This window comes from Triturus cristatus, chromosome 2_2 (genome assembly GCF_964204655.1).
Source record: "Triturus cristatus chromosome 2_2, aTriCri1.1, whole genome shotgun sequence".
NCBI lineage: Eukaryota > Metazoa > Chordata > Amphibia > Caudata > Salamandridae > Triturus > Triturus cristatus.
The window spans coordinates 898,813,523-898,838,303 of record NC_140582.1 but is presented as its reverse complement, the minus strand read 5'-3'; the positions used below and the strand labels follow the sequence as shown (position 1 = coordinate 898,838,303).

The 24,781-nt window shown below is 51.4% G+C and overlaps 1 protein-coding gene across 1 annotated transcript in view; it reads left to right on the top strand.

The window, feature by feature from the left end:
* LOC146862924 (uncharacterized) overlaps window positions 1-24,781 on the top strand; it is a 110,355-nt gene that overhangs the window by 84,942 nt on the left and 632 nt on the right. The gene's annotated exons all lie outside the window — the stretch shown is intronic.

Genomic DNA, 24,781 nt, shown 5'->3' with positions numbered 1-24,781 from the left:
ACACTGTACGGACCGAACTCCCATAACCAGCATGGAGACACGTGCCCGCACACGTGCCGAACACCCCACCACAGACCCCGCATGTACGCGCAAAACGCCCCCGGCCACGGATGCACGCGCCGAACCCAAAACAGTGTATGCATGGAGCGTACCCCCACCCATGTATGCATGGAGCGTATCAACTCCCCACCCGTGTATGTACGGACCGTACCCCCACCCCACCAGTGTATGTACGGACCGTACCCCCAGCCCACCAGTGTATGTATGGACCATACCCCCACCCCACCAGTGTATGTACGGACCATACCCCCACCCCACCAGTGTATGTACGGACCGTACCCCCACCCATGTATGCATGCAGCGTACCAACTCCCCACCCGTGTATGTACGGACTGTACCCCCACCCCACCAGTGTATGTACGGACCGTACCCCCACCCCACCCGTGTATGTACGGACCGTACACCCACCCCACCAGTGTATGTACGGACCGTACCCCCACCCGTGTATGCATGCAGCATACCCCCACCCTACCAGTGTATGTACGGACCGTACCCCCACCCCACCAGTGTATGTACGGACCGTACCCCCACCCGTGTATGCATGCAGCGTACCAACTCCCCACCCGTGTATGTACGGACCGTACCCCCAGCCCACCAGTGTATGTACGGACCGTACCCCCACCCCACCAGTGTATGTACGGACCGTACCCCCACCCGTGTATGCATGCAGCGTACCCCCACCCCACCATTGTATGTACGGACCGTACCCCCACCCCACCAGTGTATGTACGGACCGTACCCCCACCCGTGTATGCATGCAGCGTACCAACTCCCCACCCGTGTATGTACGGACCGTACCCCCACCCCACCAGTGTATGTACGTACCGTACCCCCACCCCACCTGTGTATGTATGGACCGTACTCCCACCCGTGTATGTACGGACCGTACCCCCACCCCACCAGTGTATGTACGGACCTTACCCCCACCCGTGTATGCATGGAGCGTACCCCCACCCCACCAGTGTATGTACGGACCGTACCCCCACCCCACCCGTGTATGTACGGACCATACCCCCACCCGTGTATGTATGGACCGTACCCCCACCCCACCCGTGTATGTACGGACCCTACACCCAGCCCCCCCTGTATGTACGGTGCGAAACACCACCACCGATGTACGGTGCGGACCAACACCCTGCCCGTGTTCGTACGCACCCTACCCCAGGCCCACACACCAGCACCCCCACCCAACATCGGGCATGTACGAGTCGTACTAAGCCATAGCAAAGGACAGCACTGTACAACAACATGGCCCATGTACGCACCGTACAGACGCTAAAAACACTCCTACTGAACCAGGACAAACCAAAAAAACACAAGGAGAGTCAATCCGAGGCACACAACACCACAAAACATATCAAACAACCAACCAAATACATCCTATACACTGACCTGCAAATGACAAACAGAGGCCCAAACCACTTCCGCTCCTTATAACACACCCACCCAAAGTTCAAGCACAGCCACACCCACAAATGGACCAATAAAAAGGTCCAACACACACAAACCATGATCCTTTGCAACAGATCCACTGCTGCCAGACCCCAGAGACAACGCACTGCACCATACTTCAACCATCAATACACCTTACACTTGCACTCCTTCACACAACCGCCATCACAAACACACCCTCATCACATTCACACACACACACCTGCACACCCACAACCATCCACACCCACACCCATCCACACCCCCACCCCCACCCCCACAACCATCCACACCCACACCCCACACCATGCCCACCAACAAGAATCCAAAGTTCACAAAGGACGAGCTGGAGTCCCTTGTCGACGAAATCATCAGAGTCGAACCACAGCTCTTTGGAACATTGGTCAGACGGACCAGCATATCAGAAAAAACTGCCATGTGGGAGAGGATAGTCAATTCCGTGAATGCTGTTGGGGCCACCAGAAGGACAAGGCATGAGTGCCAAGCCAGGTGGTACGATCTGCGGAGGACGGTCCGACGCAAAAGGAAGGACGAGCATAACATCACTGGAGGAGGGCCGCCCCGCAGATCGGTACACTACCATCCCTGGGAAGAGAAGGTGATGGCCATGCTGTCGCCGTTGGTAGTAGACGGACTAGAAGGAGTCCGAGAGCCTGGTGAGTACACAAACAACTCACCTCACATGGGGGGAACGCCATATACAACCTAAATACCAATCATGCACGCAACCCCCCCAAAGCCAGCACCGGACACAACCACACTCCAAAAACACACACATGCCACTAGCGCCTCCATGCCCCATGCCCCAAGCAAGGCCATGCCAAGTCACAGGCCACACAAAACACCAACACAAGACAGGATGTCCCTGATGCCGGGAGGGTGGGCCTCAAAACTAACATAGAGCAACTCTGAAGCACACAATAATGCCCTCAGCCCATATGGCTTAGGGCACAGCCATACCAACAGTGTGTCCCCACACAGTACTGTTTTGCCTGCTAATGGTGGCCGCGTTGCAGGACGACATGGGTATGAAGGTACAATTTGCACATAACAGCAGCCAATGAAGACGCAGCACACTGAAAGAGTGTCAGCACACACCGCCACAGCAGCAGCGCAGACTCAGACACTCCGCCCAATGGGTGCCGGCAGAGAAGAAACAAACCCACATGAACAAGCCAATGGCCTTTGCAAGACCTGCAAACTGTGTGTGCCCAGGAAGCTGGGCTGAGGTGACAGAGGGTGACACACAGAGGGAGGGAGAGGGGCAGAGAGAGGGACAGAGACAGAGGTGGACACAGGGAGACAGACAGAGGGAGGGAGGAGGCTGACAGAGGGAGGGAGAAGGGGAGACAGAGGGAGACGGACAGAGGGAGGAGGCTGATAGAGGGAGCGAGAAAGGGAGACGGACAGAGGGAGGAGGCTGATAGAGGGAGGGAGAAAGGGAGACAGAGGGAGATGGACAGTGGGAGGAGGCTGACAGAGGGAGGGAGAAAGGGAGACAGAGGGAGACCAAATCACCCTTGGGTGGTGTGGCCATTTCCGCTCGTCAGCAGGTGGACTGGGTGCATGTAGACAAGGTTTGGCAGTGCCTTAACCCCCCTTCAACCTTTGAAAAACACTAGGCCATGTGTCAATCTGTGCACGAGTACATCCGTGCTGCAGGCACAAACAGAACCTTACACCCAGTATACCTACCCACTATGTTCGTCAGAACCCTGTCACAAATTGTTAAGTTACCTACCTGCATTCTCAAATAGCATGGAATAAACACCATTTGGCCATGTACAGTGCAACACGTAAGGCGGCTCTGCATGGCTTGCTACGCCCGCTCACTACACTGCTGACTGCGTTCCCAAAATATGCATCAACTAAGATTGTGTCACACATAGGTAAAGTGTCGAAAGCTGTGGCCAAGGGACATACCCATGCACAAGTGCACTGTGTGAGGAATGCTAGCCAAATCTAACCACCCAGAGGAACTGTGCCAAATCAAAAAAGAATGAAACATGGATGTCGCATGTAACACAATTAACACTGTCTCTCTCACACACAGGTCAACGTCATCGATCTCCCCCCAACACTGGGGGGGAAGACTCACAGGACCAGGCTCTGCATGAAGAGGACCCCACCAGCAGCGACGACTCTCACCACTCTGTGGATGACCCAGACCAACCTGGCCCCTCTGGTGTCCAAGCACCTGCAGCACCTGCGTCAGGTACAACTGTGCCAACCACCACCCCCATTCCTGCCACATCCCAGGAGACACCCAGGAGCCCTGCCTGCACACAACAACACAGCCAGTCTGTCCAGGAGGGACAAGGTTCTCCGGGCACCCAGGAGGAGGCAGGCGACACCGCAAATGCCATCCCTCAGGGGTCCCGGAGACCCGATGTGCCCACAACGGCAGGCCAGGCGCAAGTTGGCAGGGGTGGTGGGAGTGGAGGACGGCGGAGGCGCGAACCTGCCCAGTTGGCTCAGGACCCGGCTATGGCACATGTCAGAACCATCCTGGACGCATACCGGCGTGACTCCAGAGGCATCGCCCAGGTAGTGGGGACCCTCAATGAGATGAAGACCCAGCAGGTTGAGCATCATGCCAGGATGGAGGCAAGACTGGCAGAGCTCTTGGCAGTGCACAGGGACGTGAGCCAATCCCTCCGTCAGATCACCCAAAGCCTGGCAAACCCTCCCTGTGCCACCAGGCGTAGAGCAGCACCAGACACAGGGAGGGAGGAGGAGGAGGATTCATCTGACGGAGCGTCCCTTGCATGGTCAAGGCAGGCGTCTGAGGGTCCCCGCAGGAAGGTGGGTCATCCACGAAAAAGACCGTGAGAGTCAGCGGAACATCACCATCTCCCAGGTCACCTGGCCTGGCACCTGGCCCTCTGGCCCAACAGCAGCACAGCAGCAAAGGATATTCTCTGCCACATGGCCTTGCTGGTCACTGTCTGACCAATGTTGACAAAGACTGTGGCACAGACTCTGATGACTGTCAATGGCAAGGACACCAACTCCCCCTGTGAACTTTGGATTCTACACTCCCGCCAAGCACCTCTTGTCACCCCCCAAACACGTACCCCAGCACTAATAAAATTCATCACAATCACAAGATGATGCCGTCATTTTGCATTATTCCACTACATGTGTGTGTTGTAAAGTCAAACCATGCCTGATTTCTGAATTAACTCCAAACATCCATACCCTGGGGTCTGAGTCTGGCACAGGACACACATGGGTCACAACGTGCCATCCAAGACAGACATGGAGCACCATACTCACCCGTGATGGGCCCCACCAGCAGAGGGGGTGCCCGCACAACTGTGCCTACAGACCTATTTAGAAGAGCAACAGTCATGCGCAGAGGTCAGGGATCATGTGGAGTGTCCTGGGGTGGGAGTCCCAGGTATGTGTAGACACGTGGCAGAACCATGTCCTGCATGCTTGAGTCAGGTGGATGTGGAGAATGGTGGGCCAGCCAAGGTTGGATGCATGTAGATGGCACAATTGGGTGTTGGATCACAGTGCCACAAGGTTGTGTTGTGGTTGTGGGCTGCATCCTGAGTGTGTGCGTGGATTGAGAAGGTCATCCTGCAGCTGGCAGTGATCCACTCCCCCATCTCTGTTGGACATTGATGTGGCCTGGTCGCCGGATGTGGTAGCAGAGCTGTGCAGATGCACCCTGATGTGGACAAGTATCATGGGATTTCTAACGCACATGTCCGTAGAGTGCAGGGTAGGAGTAGACACGGATGTCGTAGTTGACCTGGGGGATGGTCTCCCTCTTGCCTTGAGGTGGATGGAACTGGGGATCTTATGCATAATGCAGAGTGTGCTGCCGCATGAGGCACAGATGCTGCTGATCAGCATAGCACATGTCAGCAAGCAATCCATGATGAACACCAGCTCGGTTGCGTGGACACTGAGTGCCCTTGCAGCAGGGCCTGCAGCAGCATGCGCCATGTCAAGGAAACAATGCCACATGTAGCACACAAAGACAAGGATCTCAGGAAGGAACCATGCAAAAGGTGTATGTCAAGGAAGGAATGTCTGGTTCAACATGGCACACACACACACAATGGATTCACATGCAGCACAGTGGCCGTCGTGGAGACTGACATGCCACAATACCTACACAGCCATGGACATCATGCACAATACAGAATCTAATCCCTGACAAACAGCTTGCATCTTGCTACTGTACACATAGACTCATATGCACCATCTCTGGGAACAATGCCAGACATGCCGCATGCACAGTGGCAACGGATCACCATTGACAGAGATGAGGCACTTTGGAGGCAGAGGGACACCTTTATTACTCATGTGTGTCGGAATGCTAATTCAACTCTGTCAACACATACACAGGTCATGTGGATGAACATGTGGGACCAACACTGGCACCCCCTTACCACCACAGATGCTGGAAATCCATGGCACTGGCACACAAGTGACGGGTTACAGCTAAACACTCTCTGCTGCTCACGGAGAGCCTGCTATACACCATTGAGCCCATGTGGTGGTACCAAAGCCACATGTGTTCCATCTATGGACCCAATGACATGGGGCATCCCTCCCAGGGCATAGAACTCACGCTTGACAGCTGTCAACTGCTCAGGACTCAGGGAGTTGGAAATTTAATTAACTCATCAAGGTGCTCCAACATGGCCTCTAAAAAATCATGCAGAACACGGCTGAACATAGTTTGGGACATCCCACCGACATGGGCAATGGTATGTTGAAAGGTACCCGTGGCCAAGAAATGTAGGGCTGCCATCACCTTCATCTTGGGTGTCAGTGGACCAGGATACCTGTGTAGCGGTTGGAGGTGTGCTGCCAGCCGTGTCGTCAAGTCCACAATCAAATGTTGGGGGAAGCGGTAGCGGCTTATACAGTCATTTTCCCGCATGTGAGCCAAGTCCGGAATTGGTCAAAGGAGAGGCGGAGCCCTGCAGTGAATTAGAAGGGACAATGAAGAGTGAGTACAGTACACCACCAATGTCAATGGACAGAGCACATGCTCAACAGGCAATACACATATGCTACATACAGAGTCAGGTCTGTGCAATATGCCCTGGACACGTATGCCAGGCATGTGACACTCCAACCAAGAGCCAGCTACAAATGTTGATTCTCAACCTCATAATGCCATGCCATGAAACTAGCTGTGGGCCAGTGTAAGTGAGCAGGCAGACGCATTACAGGAGTTACAGACATCCAAATATGTGCAGAAGAAGGATGTTTATTGTACAGACAGGTTGCGGAACACTAGAGGCACAGGTCACATGTCATAGAAAAAGGACAGACCACACACCTTGCCATGAAGGATTACATGTCAAGACTGATCACACATACATTGAGAGTATGCAGATATGTCCTTGTTTTGAAACTCCGTGTCGATGCATACATACACACCTTACGTCGGATTACACATGTGTGCTGGTGTGCGTAACAGTGTGCAATGCCCATCTACACACAGACACATGTTGGTTGCAGCAACAGCAGATGCATTTGACCAAACACCTACAGCAAACCTATGGGAACACATGACACACACATGACATAGCTACAGCGTGCAACGCGGGCATTCACTTGTCAGGGGTAACATTCCGTGTACCTGGCATCAGGGGACATTTGCGTGTGTCGGTGACTGTGCCATGCCAGTGACGCATGTCCCACCAAGTCAGTACTACATGCACACATGTCAAAGGAGTGAAGGGGATGTGTGGCACATAGGGCACCATCACACGTGACATGTGTACACAGCCCATCATACTGTAATTAGCTTCACACCTCAGGAGTATGGTGCCACATCACAGCCTGACCCACCTGTGCCCGACACATGTAGTACTGCACAGACGATGCCTTGATGTCCAGCCATGGCCATGTATGACAGCTCAATTCATTCCTGTGTGCTGCCTGTCACCACTGTCAGGTGTGAATCCCACCGTACATACGCTCCGAGGGCGTGTGTGGGGTCCCTATCACTATGGTGGTGCTGGTGTATGCGTACGCCATAGTGATACGGACCGTACACACACACGCATGTGTACGGTCCGGACTACTATGGGGGTGCTCGCATACGTGTACGCCTTAGTAGTCCGGACCGTACACACGCGTGTACGGTCCCTATCACTATGGGGGTGCTCGCGTACGTGTACGCCTTAGTAGTCCGGACTGTACACACGCGTGTACAGTCCCTATCACTATGGGGGTGCTCGCGTACATGTACGCCTTAGTAGTCCGGACCGTACACACGCGTGTACGGTCCCTATCACTATGGGGGTGCTCGCGTACGTGTACGCCTTAGTAGTCCGGACCGTACACACGCGTGTACGGTCCCTATCACTATGGTATACGCATACGCCAGCACCCCCATAGTGATAGGGACCGTACACACGCGTGTGTACGGTCTGGACTACTAAGGCGTACGCATACGCCAGCACCACCATAGTGATACGGACTGCCTAATCCTCCTGGAAATGTTGTTCCTACAGTCCTGATGTGAGTCTCTGCTCCCCCCAGGGTGACAGGTGCCAGGACCCACAGATGTGTGTCTGTTCAGTGTACCTGTGGTGAGAGTGTTCAAATGATGTGTTCGTCCCCTGGACATTGGTGTGTGTGTGTGTGAGTCCCCTGTCATGTGGGTGTGTGCATATGTGGAGTGTTGCACCCCAGCTTCATGTGGGATGGATACACCCTGCCATCTGATGTGAGCAGGGTGCTGTGCTGGATGTCTGCCGTGCTGAGACAGCCCCACATCTGTGATACCCCCAGTCTAGTGGCACATGTGCAGAGTGAGGTTTGTAGCAGCAGTTGCCAATGCCAGGTGATTGTTCAGTGCCTGTGTTTGTCTGTGTACTCTGCTGAGGTAGCGTAAGTGGGCCGGGGCATGTGACTGTTTAGGGGTACTGTTCAGATTCCTGTTGTAGCTTGGGATGCACAGTGTGAGACTGCATCATTGATTGTGTTGCACCCCTCATGCCACCTGTGTACTTTCAATGGCACCTACTGCATTTGCTCATTCCCAGGAGAATGATGTCACTATGACAAAGGTGCAATGAGTTGGCTGCATACTGTGGCCAGTTCAAACATGCATGATTTGTAATATGTCCAAGGTGTAGAGTAGGTACATGAGATCATGCACAGGGAATGGGCAAACAGCAGTGAACATCAAGGCCAGTGGCCAGTCCGAGGTGCAGAGTAGGTACATGAGATTCTGCAAAGGGAATGGGCAAACAGCAGTGAACATCAAGGCCAGTGGCTAGTACAAAGTGCAGAGTAGGGACATGAGAAACTGCACAGGGAATAGGCAAACAGCAGTGAACATCAAGGCCAGTGGCCAGTCCAAGGTGCAGAGTAGGTACATGAGATCATGCACAGGGAATGGGCAAACAGCAGTGAACATCAAGATCAGTGGCCACTACAAAGTGCAGAGAAGGCACATGTGTGCATTAGATCCTGCACAGGGAATGGGTGAGACTGTACCCTACAATGGTCAGCAACACAGTTAGGGAGATGATAATGGGCAGTCCAGGTACCGCTGTGGGAGAGACATGTGTGTGAGGGGGACTTTCACTCAGACTTGCCTGTCTGTCAGACTGGGAGGTGGCTGAGTGTCGGGGACAGTTAGAGGACTGGACCGGGGCGAGAGAGGCCCAGCTGAGGTAAAGGTATCAGTGGCTTTGGAAGCCAGAGGGCTGCTTGGACCGGGTGGTGTGGTGGCACATGAAGGTGGTATCATGCTGCCGTGAGATACAGTGTGGGTGGGAGAATGTGGAGGGGTGCCTTTCCACTTCTTGGGGAGTCTAAATGGCTTCCCTGTCTTGATAGGAGTGGGAGGTGGGGCGGACACAACAGGCACACTCTCCACCAAAGCTGCATCAGGTGCAGCCGGTGGCCCTCCCTCTGGGAACATGCTGGAACCAGCAGTACGCTTGGCCTGGCCTTGCCTTTACCCCTCCATCCCCTGTTTACCAGGTGTACCGCCTACAGTGCCCTCCTTTCCCTGCTTCACAGGGGTGTGAATGGGAGTTGAGGTTGTGGGTGAATCTGCCATGGAGCTCTTTTTATGAGGACTCAGCAGGCACCAGCTTCTCAGCGGGCATGGCAACTGTCTGCTTGTCTTTGCGAGTCGCTTTTGGGAAAGGAGAGTCCTTGGCTGGGGATGCCTGTGAGGCATGTGAGCCTGAGGCCTGCTTCTTGGCTTTATGCCCCTGGGTGTCACCTGAAGGGCTTTTGCCTTTGCGCTCTGGGGTGGCTTTAGTTTTTTGGGGGGATGGTGTCTGCGCTCTGGACTGCTTGGGCTGCTGCTGTTGTGTGCTGCGTGTGCTGTATCTTGGCATTGAGGTCTGTGGTGTGTGGTCACTATCGTCAGATGTATCAACTGGCAGGGGGACTCTGAGATTGTGCCAGTTGAATGGCTGCCGTCACTGCGGAGAACAAAGACTGGACAGTAATGTGCAGCCCACCACGTCTGAATGAATGCCCTCCATGAAAGCAACTACCTGTGCGTTGATGAGAGTTGTCTGGCCCACACACAGCTGGCGGAAAAGGTCCAAAGACTCAACACTGATGGCAGCAGGGGAGACAGGGGCAGGGGCAGCGGTCCCTTCTTACTGGTGGAAACACGGGCAGCACTAGTGGACATAGGTGGGAGGGTGGGCACTGGATGCTGTGTGGTGGAAGAGGAGGCAGAGTTCCTGCTCCCTGTGCCTGCCAACATAGATGTGTCACCGCTCGCGTTAGATGACGTTGAGGTTGGTATCTCTGGCTGTGATTCCTCAAGCAGGCTCCTGTCCCCCTCTGAGGCGCTGGTCACATCAGTGTCACTGTGCTCATGTGTAGCTGTCATGCTTGATGCCTCACCACTGGTGTCCGTCCCCTCTCCTTCCATGCCCACGGGAGATGCTGCATGAGACAGAGATGTAGGGTCAGTTCAGTGCCATTAAAACTACCATCATATGCAAGCAAAGCACGAAACAAGATGATGATATGCCCATGTTGCACTCCACCCTGTGCAGTAACATTGTGCAACCTCAATTCCAAAGTCAAATTTTACGTGTTATCATGCAAATGTGGCATAAATGACCCATGTGATGACCACACAGCCAAATAGCCTGCCGGTGGCTCCGTGTAACCAGACACACAGTTCCCTCTGAGCACACCTACGGCCCCGGAGGGGGGAAAAGATGTACCTCCTAACATGTTGCCACTGTCACATCTGGAGGCAGCAGAAGTGGACAACACAGATGGAATGGAATGGAAGGGCATTTATAGAGCGCATGGCTACCCAGAAGCATGCCAGTGCTGGTAACTGACACAGGGGGGACCAGAAGGGCTAAGGGAAGAGCATGGTCTTTAAATGCTTCCAGAAAGCCAGGTGGTCAGGGATTGTGCGAAGGTGAAGAGGCAAGGAATTCCATAGTCTAGAGGCATTATTGGAAAAAACTGGCCTACCACCCCTCCTAGACCTCTTGATCCTGGGGATCTCTGCCAAATACAGATCATCTGATCGAAGATTCCGATTGGCTTTATATGGACGAATCATGGTGGAGTTCATAGGCGGGCCGAGTCCCTGTCTTGCCTTAGATACAGACTCCAACATAACAATACACAATGGCCATGAGCTCATGCCATCCACCATGTCGTACTTTGGGGCACAACTACAGTTCCACATTGGTGTCAGATGTATAGTCCTCACAATTCTGATGTCAGGCAATGCACAGATTGATAAAAGCAGAGTCAGATGATGCACACTGCCGTTCCCTTCCATGGGATGTCCCTGACTACCCCAATGCAGACGATGCCAGAAGGCCACGACTCAGAATGCAAGGTCAAGGGCCATTACTCCAATGACATGAGAAAGTACGGGTAGGGAAAATGCATGACAGCTGCACCCAACACAGAGGCCAATTATAAGCCAATGCATCACATTACCAACATCACAGAGCCCAACGCTGGCCCGGGCAGTGAACACATGCAGCCACTCACAACCAAAGTCACCCTTCCCAGAATACTCACCCCTAGCTTGCTGATGATGCTCCTTCAAAAGTGCATCCAGCTCAGGCTGTGTCACATCTCTGCTATGTTTTTGCTCAGCCGTCAGATGTCATCCCACCTCTTGTGACAGTGTGTGTGCCATCGGTTGGAGACACCCAGAGCCCACACTTTGCATTCAATGGCCCTCCACACGTCCTTACACTGGTGGACTTTGAGCTGCAGGCATGGGAGACAAGAGGACGAAAAATCAGTTACACAGTGTTATGTACCACTATCTCTCAGTACAGGAGCATGATACCAACTCAGCACAACTTCACAGATATGTCTAGCAGAGACAATACAGCATCTCACATAGTACATTAGCATGGGAGAATCATACAAAAATGCATGCAGATATGAGGGTGGACACAGCATCTGCCCATCTCATACACATGCAGGATGCCAGCACAGAAAGCTATGTGTAGGCTGCACACATCTACGATCCAGTTTCAGGGTGAGCAAGACATACATTACATTTCAAAATATTTTTAGGAGCAGACTCATTGTGTCCAACACTGCGCAGCCATCAATGTCCTTGCCCTGTGAATGGCTCACTGTGTCATGGAGGGTACATTGAGGGACATGATCTTACAATCCCACACCGTTCTCACAAGGCCTGTAGTGTGTAATCTACAGGGCTGAGATGGCTCTTTGATGGATAGTCTAGCAAACCACACACATGTTACACTCTGTACATTCAGTGATGTGTCCTTGTCAGATTGGGCACTGACTGTGCAGGCCAGGTGGGCTCACACTGAGGTCCAACGTGTGGCATCAGAAATGTCACATGAAGGGACAAATTGAGAGTGTAAACAGTGCCTACACATTCCAGTCAGTACACATGCTGGTGGAATTGGAAGGGTCTGCACACAATAGTATGGCAATCTGCTGTGTCATAGGTGAATGACCACCAAGAGTGTCACCCTCGGGTATTGAGGTCCTGAGCATAGTGCTGAACTGGAGATGAGGCACATTTTGAGTCAGACACAATTCCATCCCTACCCTCTGGACAGCAACCCCAGCTAAGGCCACATATGGGCCTTTGAAGGACATCAGGGACCCACATAGCCATTCACACAAGCAATCACAGTCCTGACTCCTGCATTACCAACTTGCTGCGTCACTGTATGGCTGACAAGACAATACATGTCCCTCCAATTTTGATGTGCAGGCAGGGAAACGTCTGAAATGGGCTGCACACCCCTTTGCCCTGGAGACAGCATGCTAGGCAGTGCATGACACAACTTCACACTTTCAGGCACATACTGCAGCAGATCAACGTCATGTGTGCACTCCCTGCACTCTCACTTCCACTCTGAAACACTTACCATGACATTTGGAGCACCATATAGCCTCCCATACTGTGTGAGCACCTCGTCCACCAGGACCTCCAGCTCCTCGGTGGTGAAGGGACTGGCCCGCATCTTCTCAGTCCTCACCATCACTGGGTCCAGGAGACAGGAGCAGCAGAAGTTGGTGGTGAGGGGTGTCAGGCAGCAGGCTCTGGAGACAGGAGCTGCAGCAGTTGTGTGTCAGGGGTGTCAGGCAGCAGGCTCTGGAGACAGGAGCAGCAGCAGTTGGTGGTGAGGGGTGTCATGCAGCAGGCTCTGGAGACAGCAGCAGCAGCAGTTGGTGGTGAGGGGTGTCAGGCAGCAGGCCCTGGAAGCTGTGGAAATGTGAGGCTCTCTCCCACACATATATATCCCCCTGGGATAGTTTCAGTGGTTCTAAGCTGCTGCAATTGGTGTTCCAGTTCAGCCATTTTTAAATGCATCCAATGACCGGCTCCATGGTGGCGGAGCACGCCTACTGCGATTTTCAAAATTGCATTAGTCTACTGCGATTGCGGTTCCCATTGGCTGTAAGGGCTTGGGCAGTGGCGATGACACACCGCCGGGGCCAGGCGGTATCTACCACAATATAGCTGCCATACATTTGAGCCAGTGACCATGATTTGGGTGGAGGAGCATACCAACCACCATTTGGCAATACACATATCACTACCGCGAGTGTGGTTTTGGCGGTGACACACCACAGGGGTCAGGCGGTAGTTACCACGATATGGCTGCCATACATTGCTAAGAATGACCGTGACTTGTGTGGCGGTGTACTTTGACAGCACCTATGGACACATCATGCTGTGTCAATGGTCAATGGGCAGTTCTCAACAGTGCACAGTGGCCACATGATCAATGGCACATGATTGCGCACACAATGGCAATGTAACATTAATCCCACTGCAAACTACACATGTCATGTTTGTGTATATGATTTTAAACATTGGCATGTACTCCCTCACATGTCACTTGTGACATTGCTGGGCATGTTCACAGAACAGTGTTGTGATGGACTCTCCAATGGGTACACATGTTAATGTGTTAAAGGGCAGAGCAACTCACAGTGATAAATGTCTGACTACACAATGTGTATAGTTGACTGTCTACTTTTCGTGGCTCATGCATGCATTGTTTACGCACAGACTGGGCTCATTGTGTTGTTGATGTGTGCCCGGTTCGACTTATGCAAGAAGGTGTGGCAGGTACAGCAACTAGGTATGAGACAGTAGTGTTGCTGTTTCACAAATATGCTGTCGGAACTACTCTCAGGGCTGCACATGTAAGACGTGGACAGATCCCTTTGGGCATTCACATAGTCAGATATTGTTTGGGAGGTGCTAGCTGTGTGAAAAGTGGACAGGTGTATGGATGGTGTAGCAGAAGGTGTCCCTACATGTAAGTTGTGCTGTAAGCTGAACTTTGATGCTAGTCATTGTGGCGTTGTGTCAGTCAAAACATAAGATGTCGGACACATCTCCTGGTGGATTCCATTGACATGTGTCCCCTTTCATCTCACCTAGGAGGAGGAAAAATGTGCATCATCCTTACACAGTGCTGGCAGACATGGAGGATGAGGAGGTCATATGGAATTCCATCTGGATCGACCCACCCTACAAGACCTATGTGCTATGTTGGAGCCCCACCTGCAGCCTCGCAGGACATATCCGAGTGCTTTCACACCAACGTCTAAGGTGATGACGGCCCTGCATTTTTTTGCTTCTGGATCATTCCAGTACACGGTGTCCAGCGCAGGTGGGATGTCGCAACCTATGTTCAGCATGGTGCTGCGTGATGTCCTGGCCGCTATGATGATCTACAAGGACAGATATATCCATTTCCCCAGGAGGCATGAATTGGCGGCTGTGAAGGGAGATTCATCCCCAATGTTGTTGGTGCCATTGACTGCCCACATGTTGGCCTGGTTCCACCACAGGCATGTTAGCACATCTACAGGAACAGGAAGCATTTCCATTCCATCAATGCACAAGTGGTGTGCCAGGTGGGTATGATCATCTCACATGTCTGTGACGAATTCCCTGGCTCGGCCCATGACTTGTGCATCATGCGTAACAGCATTGTGCCACAGCTGATGGATAATCTGCTTCCGGAGCATGCATGGATTGTGGGTGAGTACGAAGAGTCAGGTAGCGTGCTGTATGTGTGACATGCTGTCCACTGCCACAGTTATATTAAAAAATCAGTTGGGTATCTCACACCTACGTGACTCTGCATATCCCAACCAGCCTTGGTTGCTGAGCCCACTGCGGAATCCCAGGACCCCGGCTGAAGACCGCTACAATGATGCCCATTGGAGGACACGTTGTGTGGTAGAGCATACTTTCGGTCTCCTGAAGTCATGTTTTTGCTGCCAGGACAAGACCTGAGGTACACTAATGTACTCGCCCAAAAAGGTGTGTCAGATTGTAGTTGCATGCTGCATGCTTCATAACCTGGCCTTGCACAAGGATATCCCCCTGCTCCTGGATGTTGATGAACAGCCAAGGCCCCCGCCTGCTAACCAACCTATGTCCAGTGACGAGTATAGTGGAGAGGAGGAAGGTGTCGACCTGCGTCAACAGCTCCTCAACCGCTACTTCACTTGAAGGTGAGTGACAATGTACAACAGAGCCATTGTATGCTGATGTCATGGCTGTTGGAAAGGTGTATGTGAGCTTTGTGACTGCAGGCTGTTGTTGACTCAGTGCTGGGTGTCAATATTCCTGGGACAGGGTAGTTTGGCACAGATACAGGATGTTCAGGTCGGTATTGTTGCTTATTGTAATGTGTGCAGATTGGAGTGCCTAGATGACAAGTGTTGTGTGATGGCTGTGATGCCACCACCTGACTAGTGAATATTGTTCTGTTGTGTTTTCCTAGGTCCCTTCAGCCTCTCCTTGCCTACAATCTGTACTCCAGGTACATTGTAATCATGGTGAAGACTGCACATCCTGTAATAAACACGGAGCAGACACAACGGTGTGTGTGTGTAAGGAGTGTTTATTTAAATTGGTACATGTGACAGGGGAGTGAATATTTACAAAAAGGTGAATAGTGAAGCAACGAGTTGTCAGTGATGGTAGATGAGACAATCGAGTAGTCACCAGACCCAGTCCAACAGACGGATGCCATTTCCAAGGCAGTGTGGGGAAGGACAGTCAACAAAGTCAATGCAATGGTGAAGAGGGTTGCCATCATAGCTGGCTCCTTGACTGGCGTTTGGCAGGTGCTTTGCCACGGGTTCCTCCCTCGGATTTCTTTGGACGGCCCCTTTGTCGTTTTGTTGGGGCGTCATCTGCTGTGGGGCCAGTGGGGTCTGAGGAGTCTCCCTTCTCTGCGCCCGCATGGGAGGATGTAGAATTGTCATCCTGCGGGCGACCGGAGGGAGGTGGATGTTTTGGTTGTGCCGCAGGGGTGTCCCTCAGAACCGCCACTAGCTGGCCCAAGAGGTCCACAATTTGGCCCATGTGGGTGTCGATTGACGTCAGCAGCAGGCGGAGCTCACCTGAATCTTCTTCAGCCCTACCCTTTGTCCCTGGGCCCGTTCGTAGGCCCCAAGGACTCTGTTGATGTTGTCCAGGGCTTCAGTCCCAGTGTCCTGTTGGCTTCGACTGACCCTTGCCATCCCACCTGCCCTGCTGCCACGGACCTGTTGCCTCACCACTGTAGGCACCTGCCTACTCTCCATGCCCTCCTCAGTTGGTGGGGTGGGGTGGTCATCCTCTGGGGCAGAGAGGGTGTTTCAGGCAGCAAAGGTGGTGATGGTGGTGGTGGTGGAGGCCGCACAGGTCGTTACAGCAGTGGTCAGCGTAGATGGTGTTGTTGTGGTGGGGGAACAGTGGGGTCCTGGGACCTGTTGCACCCTGGCACACCAGCTTCGAGCTCCGCGTCCCCAAAATCTAGGGGGTCCTCATCCGAGAGTCCATGTTCCGGGGGTGGAGACTGGCCCTGCAGGTTGATGTTGTCGTCCTCTGCAGTCAGCTGTTGGTCACCTGTGGGACAGCGGGGAAATGGTCATTGACGTACAACCGTTAAAGCTTTGTGGTCGATGTATCTTATTTACTGGTTATGCAACATCCAGTTAACTATTTCACACATTAGATGTCTGCACAGTGATGTGCATCATGACATGATTTCAAGGTACATTCATAAAATTTCCATGGTGTGACATGTCGATGGATACCATCCTCCACATGTAGATTCTGTGATTACGAGGACATGTTGTCATCTGACAACTGGCGGCAATATAACTTGATGTGAGGCATCTTTGCTGGTTACTCTGCCTGGCAGGCATTACATTTGCGCATGTACTAGGCATTGTCATCCGATGCATACATTTGTCATGTCCTGGGCTTAGATTTATTGGTTCGACAGACCATGCTTGGTTTGTTTTCATATGGCCCTTCAAGCCCAGCCCCCATGTAACTTACAGATAGCATTCAGTGCTGTGCATGTTTGTGCCCTGATTTGCTTTGAGATGGGATTTCTTGAGTCACACTTCTGTTTCTGTGACAGTTACATACGCTTAGCTGTCTGCACACTGTAAGTGGCAATTGTATCTGTGTAAACTTTGGTGGGATGTGAGGGCTGGTGTTGTCATTTGGCGCCATGCTTTTTGAGAGGAATGGCGGGGTGCATGCACTGTCTACTTGCCTGTTCTGTTGTCACATTTTTGTGGAATTTGTGATACATCTCTCTGGGTGTGTGGTTGAGTGCTCCATCCTGCTCAGGGGTGAGACAAGAGAGCATAAGATGGCTACCTACTTCTTAGTTTGAAGTGAACAATGCAATGGCTGCCACATGCTTCTTGGTGGGAGAGAGTGCTCCATCCTGCTAAGGGGTGGGACAAGGGGAACTGTTGGGAGTTGTAGTGCTGGCCTCACACACACACACACCCCTCCCTGGGAAGATGCTACATGCTTCTGGATGGGTGAGGAGTGCTCCATTCTCCTAAGCTGGGGAACAAGGGTGAATGGTGGGAGTTGTATTGCAGGCCTCCCACCCCCAAACAGCGCAACCTGGGAAGATGGCTACCTACCTGTTCGATGAGGGTGAACAGTGCAATGGCTGCCACATGCTTCTGGGTGGGTGGGGAGTGCTCCATCTTGCTGACATGGGAAACAAGGGTGCCTGGTGGGAGTAATAGTGCATGCCTCCCACCCCCAAACGGCCCTCCCTGTGATGATGGCTACCTACCTGTAAGTTTGGCTGGTGTACTACAATGGCTCAACAACAAAAGAGTGTGTCCATCAGATGTGAACAAGTGCAGGGAAAATTAGAAAAGTGAATCACTATGTTTTTAAAAGAACCCTCACTCACCAACCTAGTTGGTGACATGCTTCATCATTGGGTTCCCACCGGAGAGACCGAATGTCTCCCCGGTGTGCTACGACGCCTGAATTACAGCGGAGCAGGTTTTTTGTGTGTAGGTGCAGTGCAAAGGGTGATAGTGTAAGTTTAAAATATGTCACAGTTTCAACCAATAATGAATTTAATAGTGGTAAACCGGACACAGTTAAAATGGTGTGGCGGACGATAGGAACTGGTGATAATTAGACCAGCTACGTCCTAAATCAAGTGCATAGTGAATAAAATGGTCAACATGTTTCTGCTTCTTGCGTCAGTGCACGAAGCATTCGTCAGGACCTAAAGTGAGACCACCACGGCGGTATACGCACGCTAAGGCGTACCCTAACCTGTGGGGTCAGAAACCGCTTGAGACTTACGGTCGAGTTTACCCTTCAGCAATTTCTGAGAGGTTCAGTTGGTCGAGTTTACCCTTCAGCAATTTCTGAGAGGTTCAGTTGTGATGTTCAATTCAGTTTCACAACATGAGTCCGGGTGGGAGGCGGGACTTATAGTCACACTTACTCCAAAGTCACCAGCCCTCTGCAACACCTATTCGGCCCTCCTGCGGATCCGAGTCCGCAGGAGGGCCGAATAGGTGTTGCAGAGGGCTGGTGACTTTGGAGTAAGTGTGACTATAAGTCCCGCCTCCCACCCGGACTCATGTTGTGAAACTGAATTGAACATCACAACTGAACCTCTCAGAAATTGCTGAAGGGTAAACTCGACCAACTGAACCTCTCAGAAATTGCTGAAGGGTAAACTCGACCGTAAGTCTCAAGCGGTTTCTGACCCCACAGGTTAGGGTACGCCTTAGCGTGCGTATACCGCCGTGGTGGTCTCACTTTAGGTCCTGACGAATGCTTCGTGCACTGACGCAAGAAGCAGAAACATGTTGACCATTTTATTCACTATGCACTTGATTTAGGACGTAGCTGGTCTAATTATCACCAGTTCCTATCGTCCGCCACACCATTTTAACTGTGTCCGGTTTACCACTATTAAATTCATTATTGGTTGAAACTGTGACATATTTTAAACTTACACTATCACCCTTTGCACTGCACCTACACACAAAAAACCTGCTCCGCTGTAATTCAGGCGTCGTAGCACACCGGGGAGACATTCGGTCTCTCCGGTGGGAACCCAATGATGAAGCATGTCACCAACTAGGTTGGTGAGTGAAGGTTCTTTTAAAAACATAGTGATTCACTTTTCTAATTTTCCCTGCACTTGTTCACATCTGATGGACACACTCTTTTGTTGTTGATTTATACTAGCCCCCGGGGGATTAAGATTGGCTCCAGAAACTCCCTCTCTCTCCTGTTGTTAATTTGTACTACAATGGCTGCCACATGCTTCTGGGCGTAAGGGAGTGCTCCATCCTGCTCAGCGGTGGTACAAGGGGGACTGTTGGGAGTTGTAGTGCTGTCCTCCCACACAGACACACCCCTCCCTAGGAAGAAGGATACCTACCTGTTAGATGAGGATGAACAATGCAATGGCTGCCACATGCTTCTGGGTGTGTGGAGAGTGCTCCATCTTGCTGAGCTGGAAACACGGGTGCCTGGTGGGAGTAGTAGTGAAGGCCTCCCACCCCCATACAGCCCTTCCTGTGAAGATGGCTACCTACCTGTAAGTTTGGTTGGTGTACTACAATGACTGCCACATACTTCTGGGTGGGAGGGAGTGCTCCATCCTGCTCAGGGGTGGGACAAGGGGGACTGTTGGGAGTTGTAGTGCTGGACTCCAACACACCCACCCCTCGCTGGGAAGATGGCAACCTACCTGTTAGGTGAAGGTGCACAATACAATGGCTGCCACATGCTTCTGGGTGGGTGAGGAGTGCTCTATATTGCTAAGCTGGGGAACGAGGGGGCATGGTGGGAATAGTATTGTAGGCCTCCCACCCCCAAAAAGCACATCCTGGGAAGATGGTTACCTACCTGTTAGATGAGGGTGAACAATGAAATGGCTGCCACATGCTTCTGGGTGGGAGGGGGTGCTCCATCCTGCTCAGGGGTGGGACAAGGGGGACTGTTGGGAGTTGTTGTGCTGGGCTACTACACACACACACCCCTCCTTGGGAAGATGGCTACCTACCTGTTAGGTGAATGTGTACAGTACAATGGCTGCCACATGCTTCTGGGTGGGTGAGGAGTGCTCCATCTTGCTAAGCTGGGGAACGAGGGGGCATGATGGGAGTAGTATTGCAGGCCTCCCACCCCCAAACAGCACATCCTGGGAAGATGGTTACCTACCTGTTAGATGAGGGTGAACAATGAAATGGCTGCCACATGCTTCTGGGTGGGAGGGGGTGCTTCACCCTGCTCAGGGGTGGGACAATGGGGCCTGTTGGGAGTTGTAGTGCTAGCCTCCCACACACACACACCCCTCCCTGGGAAGATGGCTACCTACCTGTTAGGTGAATGTGTACAGTACAAGGGCTGCCCAATGCTTCTGGGTGGGTGAGGAGTGCTCACTCTTGCTAAGCTAGGGAACAAGGGTGCATGGTAGGAGTAGTAATGCAGGCCTCCCACCCCCAGACAGCCTTCCCTGTGAAGATGGCTACCTACCTGTGAGTTTGGTTGGCGTACTACAATGGCTCGGAAACATGTCTCTGGGTGGGAGGGAGTGCTCCATCCTGCTCAGGGGTGGGACAGGGGGCCTGGTGGGAGTTGTAGTGCTGCCTGCCTGTACACATACAACCCTGGAAATGTAGCTGGCTACCTTTGGGGTGAATCTGATGGGGTTAATGTTACATCTGTGACACCTTTGTTGCATATGGTGGTGCAGATGAATGGGATTGGGCCTAGGAGGTGTAGCTTTGGAGTGGTGTAAGACAGTACATGGCAGTGTCATGATATACATTTGTTTATCCTTACCAGCCTGCACTGCCTTGGCTATTCCTGTAAGACTCTCTGGATACAGTGTGGCAAGCACCTTCTCCTCCCATGCAGTGAATGTTTTTTGTGGGATGGGAGGGCCACCACCAGTCCTCTGAGCCAGCTCACGGTTCTTGTTCCTCTTTTCTTTCACAACCTTCTTCAGGTCCTGCCACCGCTTCATGATTTCCTTTCTGGAGCACGGGGTGTTCCCTACTGCATTGACCTTGTTGACTATCCTTGTCCATATTTGTGCTCTTGTGGCTAATGGTGTCTGTTGGACCAGGTGACCAAACACTCGTGGTTCTACTCTAATTATCTCATCTACCATGAATGACAAGTCATTGTCAGTGAATCTGGGCATTTTCTGTGGTGCCATGGTGTGTGATGTGCTAATGTGTTGAGGTGCAGTTGTGAGGGTGCTGGGGTGGTGTAGGTGGTGTGTGTGTGTGTGTGTGTGTTGTGCAGGTGAGATGTGTGGTGTTTTGCCTATACAATGTGCTGCAGGGTCTGGTTCCTTCAGTGCTGGAGTAGTGCAAAGGATTCTGGTCAGGGAAGGGACTGTTTTTATACTCAGCTATGTAGGTGTGTCAAAATGGAGTATTGCTGTCAGGTGTGTTGTGTGGGTTGTCCTGCGATTTGTATTTTTGAAGTTGCCATGGGGGTGTGTCATTGGGATGTGTTAGGTGTTTTTGGGGGCAGGCCTACTTTACTGTGTGCACTTGGTGGCCTTGCTGTGTTTTTTTTGGGATGACCGCCATATTTGCACGGAGTGTCCACGGCGGTGCCTATGCAACAGCCCTTCCTTCCGCAGGCTCTCCCATTCATCACTGTTTGCAACCGCGGTGGTCGGAAACAGCGTAACGTCACGCTGTCACAACGGGGTAATCCTAATTTTCCGTGCGGTCTCTCCGCTGGCCTGGCGGTGGTTTGGTGTGTTTCTGCCGTGAATCCGACCGAAGCGGATGGATTTCCACCTGCTCTGCCCGCTTCGGGCGGACTTTGGTGGTTTTGTCTTGCCGTGGTCGGATTTTTTGGGAGGTTGATCCTAATCGAACCGCCGGTTTTGCCGCGGGACTGGCCAGTGGTTTATTTCCGCTACCATTGCGGTCGGGTTGATTTTCCGACCACCTTCTTAATAGACCCCTAAGTGTTTTGTTTAGTATGTACATTGTATTTATGTAAAGTGGAGTTGCAAGAGTAATTTAGGAACAATTATCATTATAATATTTTATAAAAATATTTATACAGTTTAAATTAGTGTAAACATATAAATAAAAAATAGTTGTTCAGGAAATTAATAAATATTAAATATACATTATAACATATTATTTCATACTATTTAATACAGTGTAATTTATATAAATATATGTAAAATAAAACAGTGACTTTTAAAATATAAAATGGTAGACAATAAATTAGACATATTAATGTTGTATAGGGGTCCATCAGGATGTCGGGCCGTGGCACCACCACAATGCTGGCGGTGAGGAAAAATGCCTTTTTCCACCCGCGAGCAGCGTTCCTCACGTCCGCCATATTAGTATGGTCAAACATAGCCCATTTCCCGTCTGCCGCGGTGCGACGCGCACCGCCATCAAAGTGCGCCCGCCACCATGGCAGTGGGAGCCAATGAAGACTCACCGCCGTGCGGAATGACGTTCGCCCCGCTCCACAAATTAAGATGCCCCAAACCGCCCAACCAGTGACGGCGGAAGCTCGACAGCGGAGCGCGAAACCAGAGTCCCGGTCCACACCACCCGGTCATGACCACCATGGATCCAGCTCTACACGTTTTTCCAGTGCTGTACCTGCTACATCACCAGCAACTCATGGACCGCCGCTGCCATCACCGCAGGTTCGCAATAACACAAACACAACACACAACACATGGGCTGACACAGGGACCAAATCCACAGCAGACACCCTGGTGGGGACAGGAACACATCCACAAGTGCACCCACACATCACCCACCTGCCACAAAGTCACCCCTCTGCATCCTGGACACACATCTTCCGCGACCATGCAGCAATGTCCCGGTCACATCACCGCAGCAGTGAACACAAGGAAATACATGCGTACAATGCAGAAGGCAGGGCAAGTGCCAGAAATGAGCAGGGCACAAAGACCACAGGGTCACACCTCCTCCCACCACACACTAGCAACACCCCATGAAGGCACATGCCATGTGCCCCTCCTGTGCACCCCCGTGCACAACAACAAGCTACACCCTGTACCACACAACAAACAACCAGGGAGACAGCCACTGCAGGAGTGGCTAAGGAGGAACACACAGCACATTAGCACATTAGCACAGGGCCAGGGAAACACACCACCACAACACCACACTCAGGGAAGCACCAAACGAACACATACAAGGAACAAACATCCAAATGGACACACAGCCTGCATAGTCACACATACATACCACAGACTAACACACAGACACATACACACCCCACATGCCAACAGCAATGGAGCACAACAAATAGGAAAGCTAAAGTGGGCTGCACAAAAATGGAAGGCCATGGAGACACACAACAAGCATGTGTACATCACATGCAAGACAAGGAACAGAGAACAACACCCTCAGACCATCAAAGCACACATGACTGGTACAGTCAGTGAAGTCAAACCACAGACATCACAGTGCAACAACACAGGGAGACAGCAAGGCAAACCGCGTATAGGCACAAGGATGAAATGAAGGCCCTGAAGTCAAACTGTGAACGGCCTCACATCTATACAACTACTTCACAGGAGTACACCAGCAGCACTACACACAGGGCACATTGACACACACTATGACTGCCAAACACCAGTAGGAATGTACACACATACCCCCTTCACACCAGCAGCACACAACACCAGTGCCAAACACACTGAAGGCTGGCAATACTTGCCAGTCAATACACACACACACAATCACACACCCTGGGGGTAGCCGCAAACATTACACACACACACAGTGATGACAGAACAAATGTCTGCACAAAAACAACAGACAAACACATAACCCAACAGAAACACATACAGAACTACAACAATAATAGACATGCCCTTTGCAGCTAAACTGTGGAAAGGCAATGGGAGCACAGACACAACAGGAGTGCACAACATCAATCAATCAATCGAGACTTTATTTCGGTATTATTTCACACCATAAAAGTACACATATACAACACATTAAATATTAACATCAATCATACATAAAAAACGTACATAGTACATGAGGCAGATAAACAGAATAAAATATAAAGTGCAAATGATGTCAGGTTTGGTAGGTGCTAAAAAGATCTTCCAGTGGGTAAACTGATCATAATTTGAGCAATACAACTTCACTGATCCAAACAATTTCTCATTTTAACAGTTATTTTTAAAAAATCTATTACATGTAAAACACTATCACTATGCAGGAGCTGTAAATACACAAGAGCTTGTCTAATTTGATTAAAATTAAGTTTTTTTAAAAGGGCAACAAGATAACGTCTACGCGGATATTCATAAATCTTACATAAAAATATAAAATGCAGCATGTCCTGTGGAGACTTTCCGTCGCAGCCACAGGGAGCAGCAGTCTTATTAAAAATATCAAGTTTTGGTCTAATTAAAAGGTGATGAAAAATATTGAGCCTAAACCTTGTCAGCAGAAATTTTTCATGCGA